We start from the raw sequence: 22,878 nt of genomic DNA, 5'->3' as shown, positions 1-22,878 counted from the left end.
AAGGTCTGGTTGGTCCCCCATATTTTATAGACGAGGAGACCAAGACTTGAAGAGTGTGAGACACTTTTTTAAGGTCAAACTAGTGTTTAACACATTTATGTTCTCTGGGCACTAGAGGCTAAAAAGAAAGGCAAAGATTAATATTTGAAAAGGAGAATCTGCTATAGATAACATTGGGTGATCAAAGGTCCGTGGGGATTTCATTTAAGTGTGATAGTTTGCTGATAACATGCAGAGCCCTGTCTGCATTTTTTATGTTTTCTAGTCCACGAAAGTGATGGATTTTTCTCTTTCCCACTCTGTTCTTTGAGTTTGCTGTTTATTGGGAGGTCTGGTAATTTTTTTTGGATTATGGCTGGTAACAACAAAGAGGATATCCCCCCTCTGATCTGACCAACTGTTCTCTCATTTCCTCCATGAGGCCAGCAGTGAGGGCAGTTTTGGACTTGGCTGTCAGGAAAGCTGTCTTTATCATCAATCTCTCTCTGCGTGTAGAGGAGAAGTGTGGTGAGAGAAAGTGCTGTCTGCAAAAATTGCCTTTTAGGTGGGGAAAGATTATTTACATGTTGCTTTCTTTGGAGATTGGCACTTCCAGAAGTCTGCAATGGGCCTGGGTTAGACTGCAAAGTGAAATTCGGATCGGCTGTCGCAGTAAAGGAACCTCATTCAGGCCTTTCTACTGCCTGGCTGCTGACTGTTTTTCTGGCCCCAGCGGTGTCCTTCTTTTCTTCCAAGACAAGGCCATGGGATTAATATTTCTTCTCCCTCCTGTACTCCCTCAGAGCTGCAGCATATGGCACAGTCTTCCCAGATCTTCCCTTCCAGAGCCACCCCTGTAGACCAGCTCCTAGGATTTTTTCCTTTTAAGGGATTTACTGAAAGGTGCTTGTTTTAGCAGTAAGAACATATCCTCTGGATTCAAATTCCTTCTCTGTCACTTACTAGTTGTGTGACCTTGGGCAAGTTACTCAAACTACCTCTGCCTTAGTTTCCTTGTCCATCAAATAGGGCTATTGACGGTTGTACCTATCTCATAGGGTTAATATGAAGAATAAAACAGTTAATGTTTACCAAGTATTTACAATGCTATGTATATAGTATATAGAAAATATTAAATAAGTGCCTGTTAGATTAAAAAATATAGAATCTCTGGGGTGCCTGGGTGGCTCAGTCGGTTGAGCATCTGACTTCAGCTCAGGTTATGATCTTGTGGTCCGTGAGCTCGAGCTCCGCATCAGGCTCTATGCTGACAGCTCAGAGCCTGGAGCCTGCTTCAGATTCTGTATATACTTCTTTCCCTGCCCCTCCCCCACTCATGCTCTGTCTCTCTGTCTCTCTCTGTCAAAAATAAACATTATTATTATTTTTTAATATAGAGTCTCTGAGGATGAGTAGACATAGGTGTTAAAAGTTAGAACTTTTCCCAGCCATGTGGATCTGGGTTTGGTGCCTATCTCAGTTGTCCTGGTATTTCTGTTCCTGATATGTATCCTACGTTATTGAAATGACCTCTATTCGTGACTAACTGCAGGCTTCGTGAGTAAAGAACTCTGTTGATGCTAAAATTATTGTTTTATCCCCACTGCTTACCACTGCTTAAATAACTGAAGCCCTTACTGTTTCATTCTTTTGTCTATATTGCAAATTTACTTCTAGAAAAGTAAATGAAAGAGGGATTGGGAATCTGTCCCCTGCTTTTTCATATCTGATTTCTAATAGGAAGCCACAGGGACACCTCTTCTCATCTGAAACCTCCTTGCCATCATGAGGAAAGAAGCCATCCAGAAGATGTGAAGCCCTCCATACTGGGCCTGTGTCACTTTCCAGAGGATCTGTCTGTTGGGGAATAATCCCCTCTCAGCATTTCCTTCTGCTACCTGTGGTGATTTAAAATTAGGGTGGATCAAGGTCATTCAGAAGTCTTACACAACTCATCTAGGGACCAGTGAGGTGGAACTGAAGAGTTTGGAAATGCTCCAGGATATTTTGAGGAAACTTGGGTCTAAAAGATATGGAGCTTCTTAGAGCTACCTAATTTCCCCAGGGAAGCTTCCGGCAAGTGTTGCACCACTGGTAAGACCAAATAGCTAAGGCAATTTGGCATGGCCGCAAAGAAATGTGCTTAAGGGGAGATAAACTCATTGCCAGAACCATCCACATTGGGGGAAAAAATTTCCCATAAACCATTTTGCATGTAACAGCCCATATTGTAAATACAGAATTGAAAGTTTCAGAAAGGAAAGTGAAAAATAATCTCCATTAACAGTAATTATGAATAATAGCTTGAAAAGACCAAGTGTAGAATTTCACAGATTAAGCACAGAATTTTACACTTAGAGATATTTGAGGAATGTGTATTTGTGTGTGTATGCATATACCTATGTGTATTTGTGTTTCACTTTATAGAAAATTGTGCTTTTTATAGTGTAAGTTTCATCCCTAACAAAGGCAAATTATTGAATTCAGTGATGGACTGACTCTTTCCAAGCTCCCCTTATCCATTTGTCCCAGGACTAGAGACACTCAGGGCCCTCACCACGCTTTGATCCCAGAGCATTTCGGAAGTACTATGGAAAGAGCATACAGAGGCTTTGCAGTCATGCAGACTTGCGTTCAAATTCTAGCTTCTCCATTTACTTGATGTACAACCTGAGACAGGTTCATCAGTATCTGTAAACCTCAGGTTTTCAGCTAGAACACCTAGGGAGTAATTAAAATATCAAACTCTCAGAGTAGTTGGGAGAACCAAATGAGAAAATATCACTTAATTCACATACCTCAATTCTTTTCAGTTAGTAAAATCCACTAAATGGCTACTATCTTCTAATTTATGGTAGAACAGATTCCCTAGAACAGTGACAGTAGCCTGTGTGTTCTTGTTAACAGTGAGAATCTGGAATGTTCTGCGCTCTTTAGGCTTTATGACACATTCCATTAGGCTCTTTGTAACCCAAAGAGCAGAACACTTCCTAGACAAATGGACTTCCTTAAGGGCCGCAGCCATCGCTCCTTTATATTTTATTTTACAGAGGACTTTTTGTATAGTAAAAAGCCAATAAATATTTGTGGAATAAATTAATTAAAAACTAACAAGGCTGAATCCTCAATTAACAAGGTGTTGTTATTGTATTTTCCAACACTCCACTGAGGAGGAAAAACACCCAAACAAACAAATAATGACAAGCTACTATTGGAGTTTATGGGAATTTAATTGTGCGTGAGCATGTGTGTTAATTCTTTAGGTATATTCACGGGTAAAAACTCAGTAGGATACACATTTTCTATTTCTTCTGCATCTATATTCACCCTAGCTTATGAAAGTACATCTTCGGACAAGATATTTGATTACTATCAATAAACACATTCTTTGGTGTGGGAGGATATTGTCAAAGGGAGAAGAGAAGCAACACTGAACTGGTACTTAGACATCCTTAGTTCTGATCCACAAGTTAGCTGTGTAAACTTGGATAAATTGCTTCCTCTCTCTGAGCTAGTTTTTTCATTGGTATAATGAGGAGATTGGATTTGATAGTCTATACAGTAGTTTCCATATCTTAAACTTTTATAACTTTGTGGAGAGAAATTTGGTTGTGTTTCTTTAGAAACGCTTGTGAGTGCCTCTGTTGTATCACTTGACAACATATACAGAAATGGTATATTTATATATCTGCATGCTTCCTTGGACTGTAAACTCCTTTAGGACCTGGCTTAGAGGCCTAGAACAGAGTAAATTTTAAAGGACTAGCTGCTTTTCATTAATTATACTGCTCAACTGTATCAAGAAATTTCCAAATTTGAATTGTGATCCAGTGTATCTTTTAAAAAAATGACAGTTAATGATAATTTTCAAATGGCCTTGCATCCTATAACTTTAAATGGACTGCAGATCAATCTGGTGACCCAGGGTTAAAATTAAATGTTTAAAAAGATTTCAGTCTGCCATTTTTCAAAGGGCACGGGTGTACACGGCTGAGAGCAGCCCCTTTCCTCCTCACATTGGGGGATATGCAGTGCGTATGCCTTGCCTTTGAAGTTGCTGCAGTCAACAGTTTTATCTGTGGCTTTGCTGAAGATTTAGTAGACAGCTCATCAAATGCAAGAGTGACAGGAATCTGGAAAGAAGAGTGCATACAGTTTCTGACTGAATCATGATCCAAAGAGATTTTAACAGGCTGCAATAAGACCATTTAATTCTCACAAAATGCAGTTTAACAAAGATGAATGTTCTATCCAGAGATCGGGGGAAAAATGTGTTTGGACAGGATCAGGAAGCTATGGCTTAGTGGTTGCAAATATAAAATATCTTAATGGTTCTAAAATGATTATGGTGATAATTATTAACAATAGTAGCCATCATTTATTGAGTGCTTATCATGTGCCACTCACTATCCCAGATGCTTTAACTCTGATTTGCAAGACCAACACCTTCCTAGTATGCCATACTGGGAACAAATTTAAGACAACTAGTGATCGGACTCCTAAAATGCTACCTGATTTGAGAATTAATTAAAACAGTTTGGCAGGTGCTACTCCAACCTGGCTGGAATTTATGTTCATTTTAGATTTCACAATCGTATAGGTATATAGTGAGTCTGTTCCAGCAATTGAGTGCTCCTGTAACCTTATTTTCTGAGGGTTAGTTGGAAAAAAATGAGAAAAATCTGGAAAAATGGAGAGGCGAGATGATAACTGTTACTAAATACTAGAAAGGGTACTAGGTGAATGTTAGATTAAGCCACTTTTTTTAGATCCTGAAGAAAGAAGTAGGTTGAAGAATGCAAAGGACAGAGAAATGGATTTTGGCTTAACAGAGAAAAAAATAAAAAGTAACAGTGAGTTCTGTTTGAATATGGAGGATTTGCTGCTAGATGAATGAGGGGCCTATGGTTAAAGGTGTAAAGGTAGAACCTGGACATTGACTGATGGGAAGTCTAGACTTGGATAGAGGAGAGAGGCTTCAAGGTCAATTTCCAGCCAGTGATCTAATTATTCGATGATTATATATCAATAGAGAGTGCTTTGGACTTTGTAATCAAAGCTTTTATTATCTTTCTAAAGCTACTCCATATAAAACTCTGTAAGATACTGGGTGTATACAGCTGTGATATTGTGACTTATTATAAGAAATATATAGTTTTGGTCTCTATTCCTTATTCTGGCTCACATCTCTGTAAACCCTTGGGATTTCCTAAGTGTTGAGAACAATAGAAGTGTCCCTTGTCGTGTTAATGAAGTGACCAGTGGACAGCACTTAAGGTTGGGGGCTAGGTACCAATGGGCCAAACTCTAATTACAGGAACTTTTAGTCCTACCCCCTGACCTCCAGGGAGGGAAGTGGGGCTGGAAGTTGAATCCGTTGTCAATGAGCAATGATTTCATCAATTGTGGCTATGTAATGAAGCCTCCATAAAACCCCACAAGGACAGGGTTCTGAGAGCTTCCAGGTTGGTGAACATGTGGAGACTGGGGAAAGTGGCATACCTGGAAAGGCCATGGAAGCCCTGAACCCTTGGCCATGCCTTGCCCTATTCTTTTCCATCCGGCTGCTCCTGAATTATATCCTTTCATAATAAACCAGTAATCTGGTACATAAAATGTTTCTCTGAGTTCTTTGAGCTGCTCCAGCAAACTAAACCTGAGGAGGACGTACTGGGAATCTCTGATTATAGCCAGTTGGTCAGAAATGCAGGTAACACCTGGGCTTCTGACTGGTGTCTGAGGTAGGGTCAGTCCTGTGGGTCTGAACCCTTAACCTGTGGAATCAGATGCTATTTCCTGCTAGATAGTGTTAGAATTCAGTTGCATTTAGTCGAATTCTCACGACACCTTGTTGGTGTCAGAATTGCTTGGTTGTGTGTGTGTACCCCATATGTTTATGTTTGCCACACAAACATATTTAAGTTGGTCTCAGAACACCAATTTACCAGGTATAATCCCTGACCCCTAAAAGGGTATGATTCAGGTATTTCTGTAGATTTATTCCTTTCTATTTTTAAAATTTACTTTTCATATTAATTCTCCACATTATCAAATGATAAAACTGAGACTCTGAGAAGTTAAGCAACATGTACATCATACTTTTAATTAGTCATAGGTACATGATTCACACATGAATGATGAACAATTCAAAGTAATGCGTCTTCCTCCACATTTTCCTATATATCTGCAAATTGGGGCAATTTTACATAGGCCTTCACTTTTGGATCTTTTCAATAATTAAAGTCATGCACATTTATTGTGGGCATTTTGGGAAATACAGTAAAAAATAATAAAAAAGTAGAATAACATCATCCATACCACCACCATCCATAAAATTGCTCTTAGTATTATACTGTATAATTTTGTGATATTTTCATACACACGTTTTATGAACTACATACATATATAATTAAAAACAAATATTATATATAAATGTTACACACGCATACAAACATGTATAATTTGTAAGAGGAAATGAGACCAAGTACCCTGTGGTGTTCTTAGTCTTTGCCTGTAAAGAAAATATTGTGAGCATAGTCTAATATTACTAAATATTTTTCTAAAATATACATTTTATTTGTTTCAGCCTAAAGAAATATCGAGAGGACCTGAAAATCCATTTTTATTGACATGCAAGGAGAATCATTCCCTTTCAAACTTGAGACTCAGTGTCAGTCACTTTAGGGAGTAAAAGAACTTTGTGCTCTGTCTGCCCTGAGACCTGGAGCCATACAGGAACAGTTTAGAGCAGTCCTTAGTTTCCCTTTGTTCTTAGGCCTGCCTGATCTACCCCCTGTCCAGCTAACCTCGCTTACTCTGCCCTAAGCATTTTGGCCTCATTTTTTCTCCTAAAATTGCCAAATGCATCCCAGCCTCAGATCCTGAGCACTTGACATTCACAAGGTCTAGAAAGCTCTCATTACATACTTAGATGTCTGCTCCAAGAGCAGCCCTGCAGGGGTCTTTCCTGACTGACTTACCAGTGGCAGCTCTGATCTTCCTTTCTTCTTCCCATTGGCCAGCATTTACCCCACTTGGGTTTCTTGATCCTACTTTGCTACCTGCAGTTGAATCGCACTGTACATGTATTTTCCATTGCCATTTTCCTTCTCCTTTATTAAGTCTAGCAGAGATAGAGTACTTCCATCTTGTCAGGAGTAACCTGCAAGAGTGACTGGAATGGAGTGGGCACCCAAAATTTGCTTTTGTACGAATGAATGAGTGGTTCGTACCATGATGTTGGCAAGGAGATTCTATTTTATTTGGAGCTGGTTGGGAAACCAGGGAAGGATTGCTTTCTAATGTTTCCGCATGCCTGACCTAAGAGAAATCGTTGAGAAGGCCTGACACTTAGCACGAAGGTGGAGTTGCATTTTCTTTGGAGTTTTTGAGGGAAGAACACAAAAACACAAACCGGAAGTTATCCTGAAAAAGGCCAGGAAAAACAGGCCAGTGTGCCAATATGAGGGGTCTAAATAGAGAATAGGAGAATGTGACAGAGTCAGATGGGGGAGGGGAGGCAAGAAGAGTCACTTCACAGTGGCACCTACTAGATTAACCTGGGAGAACTCACAAGGCCAAGTACAAGTGCTGACATAGTCTTTCTGTGCACTTTTACACTTTCAGGGTGGATCTATTTAAAGGGCCCAGAATAAGCAGAAGCAATTTTATTTTTATTAGAAGAATAGTGTTAAGTTTATTCATTGTCTATGTGGATGGGTATTATAAGCCTCGGAAGTTTTCTATTTGCTTGCATTTTTAAGATCCCATGAAACAAAAATGCAATCAAGTTGCGATTTTTGAAAAGAGAGTTATCCATCAGCATTAGAGTCTTGATGAAGCTGTATAGATTTTCTAAGAAAGACACTTCTACAAAGGTGATAACATAGTTATCTCCCTGTCACGTAGTATAATTGATAGTGCTATTCAAAATTAATGGACTCTGGTGCATGGTAGATTAATGCACAGTGTGCTCAGAGCAGAAACCTACCACTTCTGGGATTTCGACCCAAATATGGAATTAAACTTAAGTGAAAGGGGAGACTTCATGGCTAAGGATACAGTAAAGACTAACAAGTTTTACAACATGACAGTGGTCATAAAATTAGGCTTATCTCCCCCACAGTCCTAAAAGTGAGACAGAAGGGTGTTCAAAGGAAGCCCACACTTCTTACTGGAGTCATTTTTCATATTTATTTCATTACTCTGAGCTTATTATTCCCATTAGCGGCTCTGTTTGAGCCCCTGTAAACCTGGAACATACAGCACTTAAGAAATATTACATTAATAGGGGACTCCTATTGGTCTTCTGTGACCTCGGTTAACTTTGGGACAGTTTAATAGAGACAGGGTGGGAAGCTAATAAGAACCAAGTCACTAGCATATGAAGTCGAGGGAATGATCCTTTTCTAGCTGGATTGTGGGGGAAGGGAGGATAAAAGAGAGTCAAATCAGGGAGAAGCAGAAAAATGGAAGGAAGAAGGGTCTGCACAGGCTGCTACTCATCGAGAAGCTGATGTAGAAGCAGCAGGTTTTCTTGTTTCCCTGAAGTACTGGACTGAGAGAATAAAGTACCTTTCTGTAAGGCTGGCAGAGAGCTTGCCCAAGGAGTGAAATAGGATTTTTAAGATTATTATCATTCCTGATTCCTGAGCAGAAAGAGCAAGGATTTTGAAGCCGCTTTTGGGTTAAATCCTGGCTCTTTATTTGTCCTCTGTATCATTTGGGGACAGTCATTTAAACTCGTGGGGGATAAGCCTCCTTATCCATACAATGAAGGCGAGCAAACTGATCTATAGAATCACTGTGAGGAATAAATCAGATCAAGTATGTCAGAGACACAGCACAATGCCTGGAGCAGGACTGTCATTAACAGTGCTCAGGTTGTACCCTGCATCATCACTCAAAGGCACCATTTGCATCCATGTAGGCCAAACTTTTAGCACCCCTCCATGACACACATCTACACCTTGACCTTGGAGTAAGTCAAGTGGTCTGTTCAACATCATCTCTCAAGGTGTCCCCTTTGAGAGTCCAGTATCAAGATGATCTGCCATGTTTCTCACACACATTCTGGGGAAAGTAGGAATGAGAAAGGTGCACCGGGCCAACTTCTCGGTCTATGGTACGTGCCATTTCCTCCATCTGAGACAAGATTCTTCCCTCATAAAGTCACACTTTTTGTGACTTATTAGAAAGTATTCAATGATGCCTTACATTCCTTTTCACCCCATGCTGAATTAGATACCTATCTCACAGGTTATCACAGCCCCCATCATTGTTACCACAGGTCAGATCTCTCAGGGAACCTGATACTTTGTATCTTATGTGTTATTTTCCATGACTCTACAACAAGACTGTGGATTCCTTAAAGTTCTCATGTATCCTTACTTGTTTAGCTCCTACTGCCATGTCTGGCACAGTTACTGTTCAGCATGTGCTTGCTATATGAATGAGGAAACAGAATATTATATACAAATATATTACAACATGGCCTTGAGAAAACACTAAATCCTTTTGAGCCTCAGTGTGCTCATTTGTAAACTGGGAGGCATTGAATGCTTAACATGTATATTGAGGCACGTAAAGGACCTAGCCAGAATATTCACTCAATAAGTGGAACAACGATTCATTATTATTATGTTATTCTAATAATCATACAGATATAGTAAAATATACATAATTATTGAACGACTTTTAAACATTTAGTGTAAAAGAATGCATGTCATGGAGTCCCTTAATTCTTGGGATTTCTGTCTTTCCACAAGATGACATTCTCCCTTTTCTTACCACAGGAATCCATTTCTATTCCTTTTTTGTGCTCTCTTATAACTTCTTACATTTATTCTGTCTGACACACACAAATCCATTAAGTCTAATGAATATCTATTCTGACATCATGCTGCTTAAATATGGCTATTGTGCCTAATGATTTTGCTTTTAACAATGACTCTGTATAATTATGTATTTCTAAAATTTAGCAGAGCCAAACATCATTTTAATATTCCTGAAGTCTGGATAGTAGCATTTAAATTTCTGCCAACACTTTTGAACGTTGATCATATAAAAAATACAGTACTAGCCACTGCAGAAGTGGGTAAACACGAGCATGGCCCTGCTTGTACCCTTAAAGTTCAAGACTTTAGATCAAATGGTCTTCCATTAAATATGCTGAGAAGGGATACCCGGTGATATTCTCCATGACAGTATATCCGATCTGTTAAGTTAAGGAAACATTGTGCCAAGTTTGGAGCTACATGCTTAGAAAATGGGACTGAAAAAGACATATGCTTTGCTCTTACAGAGCAGGTAATTTACCGATTAAGAGAGGAGAATAAAAAACACATTATTTCAATATAGTAGGCTAAACATTTTAGCTGAAGTAAGCGCAAGGAATATTGGCAGTAATAAGAGGAGAAATAAATTGGACTAGAGATTAAGGAAAACCTTGAGAAAACACTGACCTGAACAAGGGTTTGTTAAAATGACTGCTAATGGTAGCTACCGCAGTTTGATCCTTCTGAGAACCAAAAAGAATGTTTAACTCAATGCTTACCATAAAGTGAGTACTTAGTGTTAGAAAATGTTACTCTAAAATTTATAATAATCGTTATCATTATTAAGTAGTCATTCTCTAACTGGAAATAGTTGAGGTGTACATTCCAGGCAGAAAGAAAATAGGAGATGAAACTTGTGTAGGGGGGGTACCTGGGTGACTCAGTCAATTCAGCGTCTGACTCTTGGTTTCAGTTCAGGTCATGATCTCAGGTTTCATGGGATTGAGCACTGCCTCGGGCTCTGTGCTGACAGTGCAGAGTCTGCTTGGGATTCTCTCTCTCCTTCTCCCTCTGCTCCTCCCCTGCTTGCTCTCTCTCTCCTTCTCTCTCTCTCTCAAAATAAATTTTTAAAAAACCCATTTTTTTTAAAAAAGATGCAAATTTGTGGAAAAGGCTGGTCTCTATGAGGTTACCATAAACTGTTGTATTAGAAGTATAGATTCAAGGTGAGGATTGGAGGAAATTGACTATGGGCAGGATGGAAAAGGGAAGGTGTGTCATGCCAGGCGACCTCGGTTTCATCCTGCATGAAGAGGCGTGGTTTTAAGAAAGCAAGATGTGTTTTTAGAGACTACTCGGCAACCACGTGGAAGATTGATTTTAAAAGTTCAAGAGAGAAGATGGGATGAACAGTTAGAGGTCTGTTGCAGTGGAGCAAGTGACAAGTGGCAAAGGCCTGAATTTGGGCAAGGCTAGAAGAAAAGAAGAGGAGGGGCCACAGTGGAGACTAGAGAGAGAGGACACAGGCAGTTTATTTGATGATTTACTTGATGAAAATAAAAGGGAGACGGAGGGATCAATGAGAATATCAGGAGTTCTATCTGGATGGATGGTGGCATAGAGAAAAGCATAGTTCATTTCGGGTCATACTGACTTTATTTTATTTTAATTTTTTTAACGTTTATTTATTTTTGAAAGAGAGAGAGACACACACACAGAGCATGAGCAGGGGATAGGCAGAGAGAGATGGAGACACAGAATCTGAAGCAGGCTCCAGGCTCTGAGATGTCAGCACAGAGGCTGATGCGGGGCTCGAACTCACGAGCCGTGAGATCATGACCTGTGCCGAAGTCGGATGCACAACCGATCGAGCCACTCAGGTGCCCCTTGGTCATGTTGACTTTAAATTGCCAAGTGGAGAAGTCAGCAGGTGTTTTCATATATGAATCTCTCAGGTAGACCCACCACTGTTGGAAATAGTATTTTGGAAGTTTTCTGCAAATGGAGAGAATAACAATCTTATCAGTGGATGTGATTGCCTGAGTAAGGCCTCTAGATAAGTAGAAGAGAGCTAAGTATAAAACTGGGTAGAGATTTGGGGCATATTTGGGTATGGAATGGCTCTGAGTAGAAAAGGGACAAGATCAGAGTAGTCCTGAGGAGCCTAAAGCTGATAGCTGTCTATGGCAGTTAGCAACAATCGTATGCATAATAAACAACTGGGGATCCCACAAAATAGAAGATTCCCTAAGGAAATCTGATTGAATTATATATAGTATGGGGCCTAGGAAATTTCACTTATCAGCAAGCACCAAAGGCTCAGAAGCGGGAGGTTCAGGGATCATACTTTGAGAAGCACGGGGCATATCACTGTATATGCAGGGGAAGGCGGACTGGGGAACTCGATCATCAAGGTCTGTGCTAGAGGAACTAGACGTGAGCCTCCTCCAGATTTGCCTGGCAAGTAAGTGACAGAACATTCTTGTTGCCAATCTTCAGTTATTTCCTGAATCAAAAATATTGTCCAAACCCGTGTCAAAACTTCACATACCCACAGCAGAGTTTGCAGACACAAATAAAAGTCAGGCTGGGGAAAATGAAGGAAATCCAATGCAATATATTTGTATTCTGTCCCTGAGGCACTGTCTAATGTTGCTGTAACTATGATGTATAGGTCTATCAAAGCATGTGTTACCATGGTCTGAATTTCCTGACTGGAGAAAAATGATTAATGTAGAGATTTGCATTCAATGTGGGCTTGGACATCAATATTTCAGCTTAGGTAAACAGGAGCTTTACCTAATTTATTGGCTCTCATTATGGATGGCTTGTAGAAGCCAAACTCCCCCTCTGCCTCCAAAATGACCTTTCATGCTCTACAAATCAATCTAGAAGAAGTGAAGCAAGTTGGTTAATATTTTAGGGAGAAAAAAATGACTTCACATGTCAGAGACTTAATTGTTGTGATTTTGACCCATTTTGAAATTAGTTAACATTTGCTTCAGGCCTTTGACTTCATGCATTATTTATTTTCATCTTGGCCTCGCTTAAGTCTCTCCATGTGCAATATGCGTGTAACATGTGAGAAGCTTTTTCTAAATACTGCACTTGAATAATAGCATTATGAGGCGGAAAGTGTAAAGACCCACATTTGTCACCTCTACACACATGCAGGCACGTGCACACACAGAGACGAGAGCGCGTGCGCACACACACGCATACACATTCATACAGACACACATCATTTTAGGCTAAACTGGTTTTGAGTGTATTTTAGCTCTCATTGGCAAAGTTTCTAGATGTTACAGCCAGTATTACAGAGCAATCTCCCTGTAAGAGTTTTATGTTGCAAAGTATGTCAGAAGTTAATCAAAGGGTAACAATGCGAGAGCCTATACTTATGCTTCCTGGATACTGGAGCCAGTCGGTGCTGTCAGTCACTGTCAAAACTATTGCACACATGGGCGTATCGTGCCTTTTTCTTTCCTGTGAGAAAATGTTCCTGCCCACAAAGGTCAGTGCCTTTATGGCATAAATCTATTAGCCTATTGTTGTGGTATGAATCCCAAGGAGAAGGCATCTTGTCAGCTGTCTGGCTCAGATGCAAGGTCTCCACAGCCTCTTCTAGCAGAAAGTCAAGCCCTATATCCTGCCTCTTGCTGTCCATATCAGCTTTAGCCTATCCTGTCATAGCCTCTGTGTCCCGGTGGGTAATCACTTATACCTGGCCTTGAAAGTGTCCCATTACTGGCTCTGTGTAATCATGGGAGAAGAGTGCTTTTGGAATCATTAAACAAGCTACACCCTCGAGCTAGTCTAGGTGCTCTGGAGCTTGGATGAGGAAAGGTAATCCATGAGAAAATTCCATTATTCCAGCTCTTTGAGAGGAGGGCTATTTCTCACAGAAAAAAAGAATGCTCGGAAATTCCTGTGTATTTCCAAAATGTTTACCACCTTCTAATCACCTGCATTCCTTTTAGTCTTGACACTCATTTGAAGTTAAACAAAAACCAGCGTAAAGATGAGGCTCGACAGCTGTTTCCCAGATGTACTGAAATAACCATTGCAGCTGTGTGAAACTAGGGCATTTGCATTTGCATCGGTTTGGATTAAATCTTTCATTGATTTGGGTCATCATTTATGTACAAAGCCCAAAGAAAAAAGGATGTGCATGTCCAAAGCAGCCGTTTTAAATCTTGATGCAAGAATATAGAAACTCTGGAGATTACATTCACCTGGTGAAAATGCAGTCTTGGGGCTCCTGTGTGGCTCAGTCAGTTAAGTGTCTGACTTTGACTCAGGTCATGATCTCATGGTTTGTGAATTCAGCCCTGCATCAGGCTCTGTGCCGACAGCTCGGAGCCTGGAGCCTGCTTCAGATTCTGTGCCTCCCTCTCTCTCTGCCTCTTGCCCACTCACACTCTGTCCCTCTCTCCTTCAAAAATAAATAAACACTGGGGCGCCTGGGTGGCGCAGTCGGTTAAGCGTCCGACTTCAGCCAGGTCACAATCTCGCGGTCCGTGAGTTCGAGCCCCGCGTCAGGCTCTGGGCTGATGGCTCAGAGCCTGGAGCCTGTTTCTGATTCTGTGTCTCCCTCTCTCTCTGCCCCTCCCCCGTTCATGGTCTGTCTCTCTCTGTCGCAAAAATAAATAAACGTTGAAAAAAAAATTAAAAAAATAAATAAATAAATAAATAAACATTAAAAAAATTTTTTTTTAAAATGAAGAAAATGCAGTCTTATTCAAGATCATCTTCATTGCACAGGCTTTTACTGAGTGTCTACTGTGTTCATAGCACCTTTTCTCTGTATGCTGAAAGCCCAATCATCTTTCCAACTTCACCGACACCTCCTGGAATCCAGATCCTGGAGTTAGAATTAATTAATTAATTAATTAATGCCTCTGGGATTTGGACCTGAACTCATCAGATATGAATATGATGGTCCTGTTTCCTAGCAATGCTCATGGAATTAAATGCTCAGTAAATGCTTATGGTCCTGTGCCAGTAGGAAGGAAGGGAGGGAAGGAAGGAGGGAGGAAGGAAGGTATGATATTGCTATTAACTTAAAATATATAGTTTTATGGCAAATATTTATATGATAATTTATAATTCAGAAGTACTTTGACTTTATTAGCTCTGAAAATATCGTTTTAATATTCTCACATATTCTTTAGTGTGGAGCTTATCAATATCCCCTGATATTTATTTTTATTTTTTTTAAGGTTTTTATTTATTTTTGAAACAGAGAGAAACAGAGCATGAGCAAGGGAGGGGCAGAGAGAGGGGGAGACACAGAATCCGAAGCAGGCTCCAGGCTCTGAGCTGTCAGCACAGAGCCCGATGTGGGGCTCGAACCCACAGACAGTGAGATCATGACCTGAGCCGAAGTCGGACGCTCAACCGACTGAGCCACCCAGGCACCCCAGTCCCTTGATATTTTTAAGATGAAGACCCTGAAGTCTTCTAAATCAAAATTATAAATTGACACCCTGGTTTTATTTTATTTTGTTTTTATTTTTGAGAGACAGAAAGTGCAAGCAGTAGAGGAGAGACAGAATCTTAAGCAAGCTCTGTGCCCACTGTGGAGCCTAATATAGGGCTCAATCTCACAACCCTGAAATCATGGCCTGAGCCAAAATCAAGTCAGATGCTTAACCAACTGAGCCACCCAGGAGCTACCACACTTTGATTTTTTTTTTATATGGATGACAAAAATCTTCACTTTTCTTGAATTTATTTTATCTTAAATTCAGACTCCCTGATCCCCAAAGTATCTTCATTGTCCTCTTATAGGATCTGTTCCTAGTGATTATTCTCTCTCTTAAACACTGTTCCACTATTCACTCTAGATCAGGATTGTCACATTGGCTTCTCTTTCCTTGTCTTATGTCCATAAATCTCATGCTCACCTATATCAACAAACCCAAGCTATCTTCTCGGTGCAAGAAATATTATTTATGGCTGAAATCTTTAGATATCTTACTTTACAGGACTTTTCTTCGTACGCATCTCATCTTGGTTCATGAGGCAACCATCATCCACCCAGTCTCTGAAACCACAAATCTCTGTGTCTTTATCAATTTCTGTCTTGCCCTCACCTTTCACATCCTGTCAATCCTGATTCCAAAAATGTCTTTCAAATCCAACTTCTTCCTAGTGCCCTTGCCATTTTTCACCTGGTCTCTTGCACAGCACCCACACTGGATCCATTGTCATCAGTTTTGCCTGATGTGGGACCATCTTTCTGGAATAACACAGACATTCTCTCTCTTAAGATAAATAAACAAATGCCTGTTTGTGTGTGTGCATGTGTGTGTATGTGTTATCTCTCCTTCATCTTCAGAAGTGATTTTCTAGTTAATCATAGTGTTCATTTATTCATGACATTCCTCATCTGAGTCTGACCTTCATCTTCATTGTACTTCACCCCAGAACCCCCAACATCCATCCCAGACACTTAGCTCCACGTTTTCTAAACACACAGTCTTCTTGAAATTTTCAAACATGAGCATACCTATTCACTCCCCCTTGCTCTTGCATATGCCATTTTCTCTGCCAGGCATGCCTTCCTCTCTGCCTAATGAACTATTTCTCATCCTTGAAGTGTGAGTTCTATAAAGACAGTCCTGACTCTTGGCACCCCAAGCAGAGTGAGTACCCTTCCTTCTGTACTTCCATAGAACCTGGGCTTCTCTCTATTAAGAAAAGTATGGCTGATTTTCAAATTTTTTTCTTTTACCTACCAATTTGTAAGCCTCCTTAAGGCACTGTCTCTTTTCATCTTTAGTACCTAACAGTTTGCTTCCAACTTAATTTTTATTAAATAAAAAAAAAAACACTTCAATTTCATCTAACTTAAATCTTGATATTTCATTCTTTTTTTGGCCTTCATCCTGGAATAAGACCTGTATTTTATTTCCTTAATTATCTTTTTTAGCCCAGGTTTTATCCTTGATTAAAGAAAAATGAATGAGGTCATTATGCATGCAAGATGGGGTGTCAAATATTTAACATATATGTTAAATTCTCATATTTTAATTTCTTCCCCTAGTGGAAAAATGAACCACATAATATTTTACGTATTCAGGTATTCTTTTAATGAACTATTATCAAAAATACAATTTGTACCAGACACTATGCAGGGCAATTAGGGTACATAAGTGATTATAATACCATTAAATATAAAGACTTGTTGATTTAGTCCAAGGTGTTTTGCTACTAAAGAAGTCAATTAATGCCCAAAGGAACTTAAGTTATTACTGATCTCTCTCAAAGACCAGTGAGGAAGACTGGAGGACGTGGTCCCTGAACTTCATAAAATTGTCTTCTATCCTCCTCTTTAGCTCTACTTACTTAATCCCTCAAGTTTCTTACTGATTAAGAAACTAACCAAATATCAGTTAATTAGCTCTCTCCTCTCCTTTTCTTTCCCTCTCTTATTTACTCTTTTCTGACCTTGTGAGGCCACTGGCCCCTCATCAGTTTGTTGCATTGCCCCCATGCTGTGCATGATTTTTAACAGTGCATTTCCTCTTCTGTTTTCCTCCTGTGAATCAACTCTCCTGGCTCTGTTTTTCCAAACCCTATCTCCTTCCCTTCCTACTTTCTAGTCCTGTGTTCTCTATCACCTATCCTAATTCTGCATCACAGAAATATAAAAGTGAGAAGGACTATATTCATATGAAGTGGGGGGCATTATAGAAAAAATGAGGAGTAATCTAAGTGAACAAAGCCCCATGTTTTAGGTTTTGGTTTTGGATTTTATCAGAGGAAGGGTAAGTTGTGAGCATACCTGTTAATAGTTTTTGTCTCGTCAGTGAGTCAGATACGGTTGCCTCCTTCACACCCTGCGGTATGATGGGAAGGAAGAACATACTAAACCATCAACCACCATATGATATGGAAAATGTTATGACAGAATTATGTGCAGGGAATTCTGAGGGCATCTCAAAAAGTACCAATTTTAGCCCTAGTTTAGGAGAAAAAGGAACAAGGGTATGAGAGAATGATTAGTGGTTGTGATGAATACATTTGAAATGATATATTTTTAAGTTTGCTTGGTAACTACATGTCACTGTTAACTGGAACCTGAAAGGGAAATTAGATGACAAATTTAGTAAGCTCAGGACTCACCATAGAACACATTTGATTGGTGATCAGGCTTCTTACATTGGGGATATGGGCAAAATGCCAGCCTAGATGGATTATAACTAGCACAGTGTCCTTTGCAACTCCGAGCATCTTTCTTTTTCTAGTAGTTTTTATACAAATTTATCTTCTCATATGATCTTAATGAAGATTGACTTTTTAATCTTTTTTAATATTTATTTTTGAGAGAGAGGAACAGAGTATGAGTAGGGGAGGGGCAGAGAGAGAGGGAGACACAGAATCGAAGCCGGCTCCAGGCTCTAAGCTGTCAGCAGAGCCCGTTGCGGGGATTGAACTCAACCACGAGATCATAACCTGAGCCAAAGTCGTATGCTCAACAAACTGAGCCACCCAGGAGCCCCAGTGAAGACTGATTTTTAATACTGCCATTTAATGTGTCTTATAGCATATGAAACCAAAAATGTCTTCTATTGAAATGTTACATGACCATGGAAGAACAGTGATACTGAAGACAGAAATGCAATGTTAGATTTGTGTGTATTTGAATAAAAAATGTTTACACTGATAGTTTAAACACAGATAAATGAGAAGATTTTTCACCTTGACCTTTGTGAATGTGAATGTATATCTTATTGCTTGACATTTTGGGGATGTTAAAACAGTCATGATTTTAAGTCATAATAGTTAAAATGATTTGAAGATACAGAGTTCTCAAATGTTAGAAGAATCATAAGGTTTCTATTAAAAGTTGTACTCTGGGGGCGCCTGGGTGGCGCAGTCGGTTAAGCGTCCGACTTCAGCCAGGTCACGATCTCGCGGTCCGTGAGTTCGAGCCCCGCGTCGGGCTCTGCGCTGATGGCTCAGAGCCTGGAGCCTGTTTCTGATTCTGTGTCTCCCTCTCTCTCTGCCCCTCCCCCATTCATGCTCTGTCTCTCTCTGTCCCAAAAATAAATAAACGTTGAAAAAAAAAAAAAAGTTGTACTCTGAATCCATTCATAAGTTACGATAACAGAGTGCATCAATTATGATTAATTTGCATTTCTTTGAAAACTGACCAAACATAGTCCAAGGGAAGTCTTCTTTATTACATACATATATATATGTATGTGTATATATATATATATACACATACATATATATATATGTATACATACACACACACACACACACACACACATACACACACACACATCTCATTGCATCAGAATGTTGTCAGTATTCTTTCATGCTGAGGAAAATGCTCATTCCCAAGTATGTGATTACAGATTTAGGATTAGACTCATCACTTCCATATCAGTGTGAATTAAATTTGCTTATTAACATACGAATAACTTTGGAGAAGTCAGCTCATGGAAGAACATACACATGTTGCACTTATTATTTCAGAAGCACTTTGTAATTACGTTGAATTCCTTTGCCAGCCCCCTCCCTGAGCTAATGAGGCTGGATACTGCTGTGGCTCTTTGCTTTCAGAAAATTAAGTTAGAGAGATTAAATGACTCTAAAATGACTCTTGTTTCATCTTGCCAGGTCATTTCTGAAGGCTGGACTCAATGTGGGTCTAAATTTTATAGGTGGTGTTTGTGTCACTTGATAAGACCATTATGTTTCTCTTACTGAATTTTTGTTCTTTTCCTGATTTATGGAGAGAGATTCTTGATTTGTGCTGAAAGAATTAAACTTACCTGACGCTTATGTTACACATTTTATTTTCACTGTTACATTCTACTCATTCTGCTCCTGTCTTTCCCTTTTCCTAGATAAATCAGCACTTTGACAGGACTGATTGGACTGAAAAGGCAAGGCTGAATGAGGTAAGCCCCTGGGGGAGCTGCCATGAACACCCACATGTTCTAGCCAACAATCTTGGGGAGAATCTAAATTTAATCCATCTGGTTTCAGTATGCTCAGGTCCTGTCCTGCCACCCTCCTTGGTCAGACTCCCAGAAACAATACAGATGGGTAAATCCATTGCCGTTTTGGTCTGTTGGGCTGAATTTGATCAGCAAAATGTGGTAGAGTGTGCATCTACAGAAAATACATAGTCGATTTATTTGGGATGGTTGGGAATTACCAAGAAAAGGTGAGATTGTAGGAAAACCTAGCTGAATTGTAATCCAGGACTTTGTCCACTGGCTGGAGGACAGAGAACCCAGGAGGCTACCAGGTCTCAGAACCATTTCCACCCATTTTGTGGGGAGATGGCATGACATCCTCTCCAGTTTTCAGAGTAGAAACAGCCTAGACACAACACATGCTTTGAAACCAGTTCTGGAACAGGAAAATAAAAAAGAGACTAGACAGGGCCAGAATAAGACATAGGTCCAATGAGTGCTGGCTTCTCTGGTAGCATCTGGGTTCTGGGAAAAGCCTGTAAGTATATTGGCTTTCTGGACTTGCTATCTCTGGTTTTAAATTGCTTTTCTAGGGTAAATTAAATATATTTTGCTTAAAATAATTGAGAAACATATAGGTAACGTTTTTAATATTTATGCTTGTTGATCTAATTCAGTTTGGGGTAGTCTCTTGTAAGGGATTCATCAAAAAGGAGTATTGACATTTATATTTAAAAAATGTTTACTGTGGCACTATTTATAATAATAAAACACTGGGGAAAAACTCTACTGCCGAGTAATTAAGGATTGTTACCTAAATTGTGGCATAGCCATATAATGGAGTATGATGTACCTGTTAAATTATGATTTTGAAAATATTTCTAATCATCATAGATAATATTGAAGCAAGAGAAAAAGCAGTATTAGAAATTATCTGTATTAGATATGACCTCTATTTATGCATAGAAATTAGATGGGAAGAAAATGCAGCCATTGGTCGATTCTCAGATGCAGGTGTATAACGATTTTATCATCTCTGAAATCAGCATGTGTCTTCCAATTAATGGAACCTTCTAGTTATAATTGGAAGCATTTTGTTTTATATTTTAGGGGTACATAAAATAAGGTTGCATCTCTCTATCAATAACATCTTAGATTTGAAAACATAATCAGTATGCCAATAAAATAGGGTCAAATTTTACTAAGTGGTATTACTATGCACTTTTTCCCACAACAAGTATATGTGCACATGCGTGCATGTGCACACACACACACACACACACACACACACACACACGTTTAGAAAAGAGGTAACTCTATTTCAATCCGCTAACATATGGTATTTTGTATACTCTGACCCAGAGAAATTTTAGTTTCTCTAGGATCATTTATTCAACACCCTAAACAAATTTGTGGGGTCTACCTTGGTTGAAAATTCCTGTGGCATGAAATTATTTTTTCACCAGAATTCTGTTTGGAAATCAAAACTACTTAGATCTATCTGTGGACTTTTCCATCTTCCAACAACATGAGTCCCTTGCTCATCCCAACTCACTCAAAGAATTCTGGTGTGTGACTTCCCCATCAATTTCTCCTCAAATCTGAGTCCCTTTCTCTTTCCCTGTTCAGTCTATTGTTCCCCACTGCCATCGTCCACTTATGTACATAAAATATGCTAACAAATGTTCCTCATGGGGTCTGGGAGCTCAGTGAGATGGATGTGGCTTAGAATTCACAAAGTCTTAGGTTTAAAATCTGCTTCTGCCTCTCACTGACTATGTGACCTTGGACAAAGAACTAACCTACCCTTACAGCCCAGTTTTTTTCTTCTGTACAGAGGAAATAATAGTACCAGTCTCATAGGAACGTTGTATGTGTTTCATGAGATAATGTATCTAAAGCAATGAACACACGTTCCTATGTTCAATAAATATTCATTTTGCTCCTTCTTTTTATTGATATGTGTTTTTGCCAAATAGACATGACTCACAGTTTTCTAAAAGGGTGCTCATCAGTGTACATTTGATTCATCTCAAGTCCGAGACTTCTCCATGCGTTTGCTACTAGGAAACCTTTCTAACTACACTTCCATTTTCTTCTTTCAAGAGAAGACCCAGACATCTTTTCAGAGGTCTTCAAATTCCTGCTCATACCCCACAATACCCTTTCCTCAATTATGTTATTCTTACAAGGCCAAATTAACTCCCTCAGATTCTTGGCTGACTTCACCTCTGCTGAATAATTATTTTCTCTGCACCAACGCTTACAGGATTGAGGCAAATGGAAAGGGTGAGGAGGTGGAGAAATGTGTGAGATGAGCAATACGATTCTCTAGTAAAAAGCAAAATCCCGGGGCAGACACCATGGACTAAAGAAAAGTGGGTTCTCCCTAAGTGGCTCCAGTACAGTATCTTGAACTTGGACATCTAATTTTCTTAGGACCTCTGCATCCTAACTACCAGTCAGTTGTCTTATCTGCTAACCATCATCTTACTTTATGTTCTTTCTTACCCATGTTGGCCTTAATGGTTTACATTCTAATTCTGAGTTCTCTCTACCACACCTCTCTGATTCAGCCCTATATTTCCTCATAATACGCTCAAATGGTTTTCCTTATATCAGTCTTCTTAAAAAATTCAATTTAATCTCAACTTCTCCTTACATTGATAGCGGGACTAACTTTATTCATTTCTTTTCTAAAACTTGCCTTATTCTGTTGTACCAGAGAGCTCAGATGGTATAGGTGAAAACAGGGAATCAGAAGAGCATACGTCTACCTCTCTTTAGAAGGAATTGGAGAACTCAAATAATGTTGAGGGGAAAAAAATACTGCTTTATAGTACATCTCTGCAGGAAGGCTAAATGGTCTTATACCGGGACTGTTATAGTGCTGTCCAGTAGGAAATTTTATTTTATTTTATTTTATTTTATTTTATTTTATTTTATTTTATTTTATTTTATTTTATTTTATTTTATTATTTTATTTTTCATCGTTTATTTATTTTTGGGACAGAGAGAGACAGAGCATGAACGGGGGAGGGGCAGAGAGAGAGGGAGACACAGAATCGGAAACAGGCTCCAGGCTCTGAGCCATCAGCCCAGAGCCCGACGCGGGGCTCGAACTCACGGACCGCGAGATCGTGACCTGGCGCAGTCGGTTAAGCGTCCGACTTCAGCCA

The 22,878-nt window shown here is 39.5% G+C and overlaps 1 protein-coding gene across 4 annotated transcripts in view; it reads left to right on the top strand.

The window, feature by feature from the left end:
• The window catches only part of TENM4 (teneurin transmembrane protein 4), a 2,953,639-nt gene that overhangs the window by 1,155,135 nt on the left and 1,775,626 nt on the right, over positions 1–22,878 (top strand). For all 4 annotated transcript variants that reach the window (XM_040489711.1, XM_040489706.1, XM_040489709.1 and 1 more), the window contains exon 5: positions 19,625–19,678. The gene's annotated coding sequence lies outside the window, so the exon portion shown is untranslated. The remainder of the gene's footprint in view (positions 1–19,624; positions 19,679–22,878) is intronic.

The sequence above is a fragment of the Herpailurus yagouaroundi genome, unplaced genomic scaffold (assembly GCF_014898765.1).
Source record: "Herpailurus yagouaroundi ecotype Mexico unplaced genomic scaffold, PumYag 180, whole genome shotgun sequence".
NCBI classification, from domain to species: Eukaryota; Metazoa; Chordata; class Mammalia; order Carnivora; family Felidae; genus Herpailurus; species Herpailurus yagouaroundi.
The sequence above is the reverse complement of the archived record's forward strand: the minus strand, read 5'-3'. Positions and strand labels throughout refer to the sequence as shown.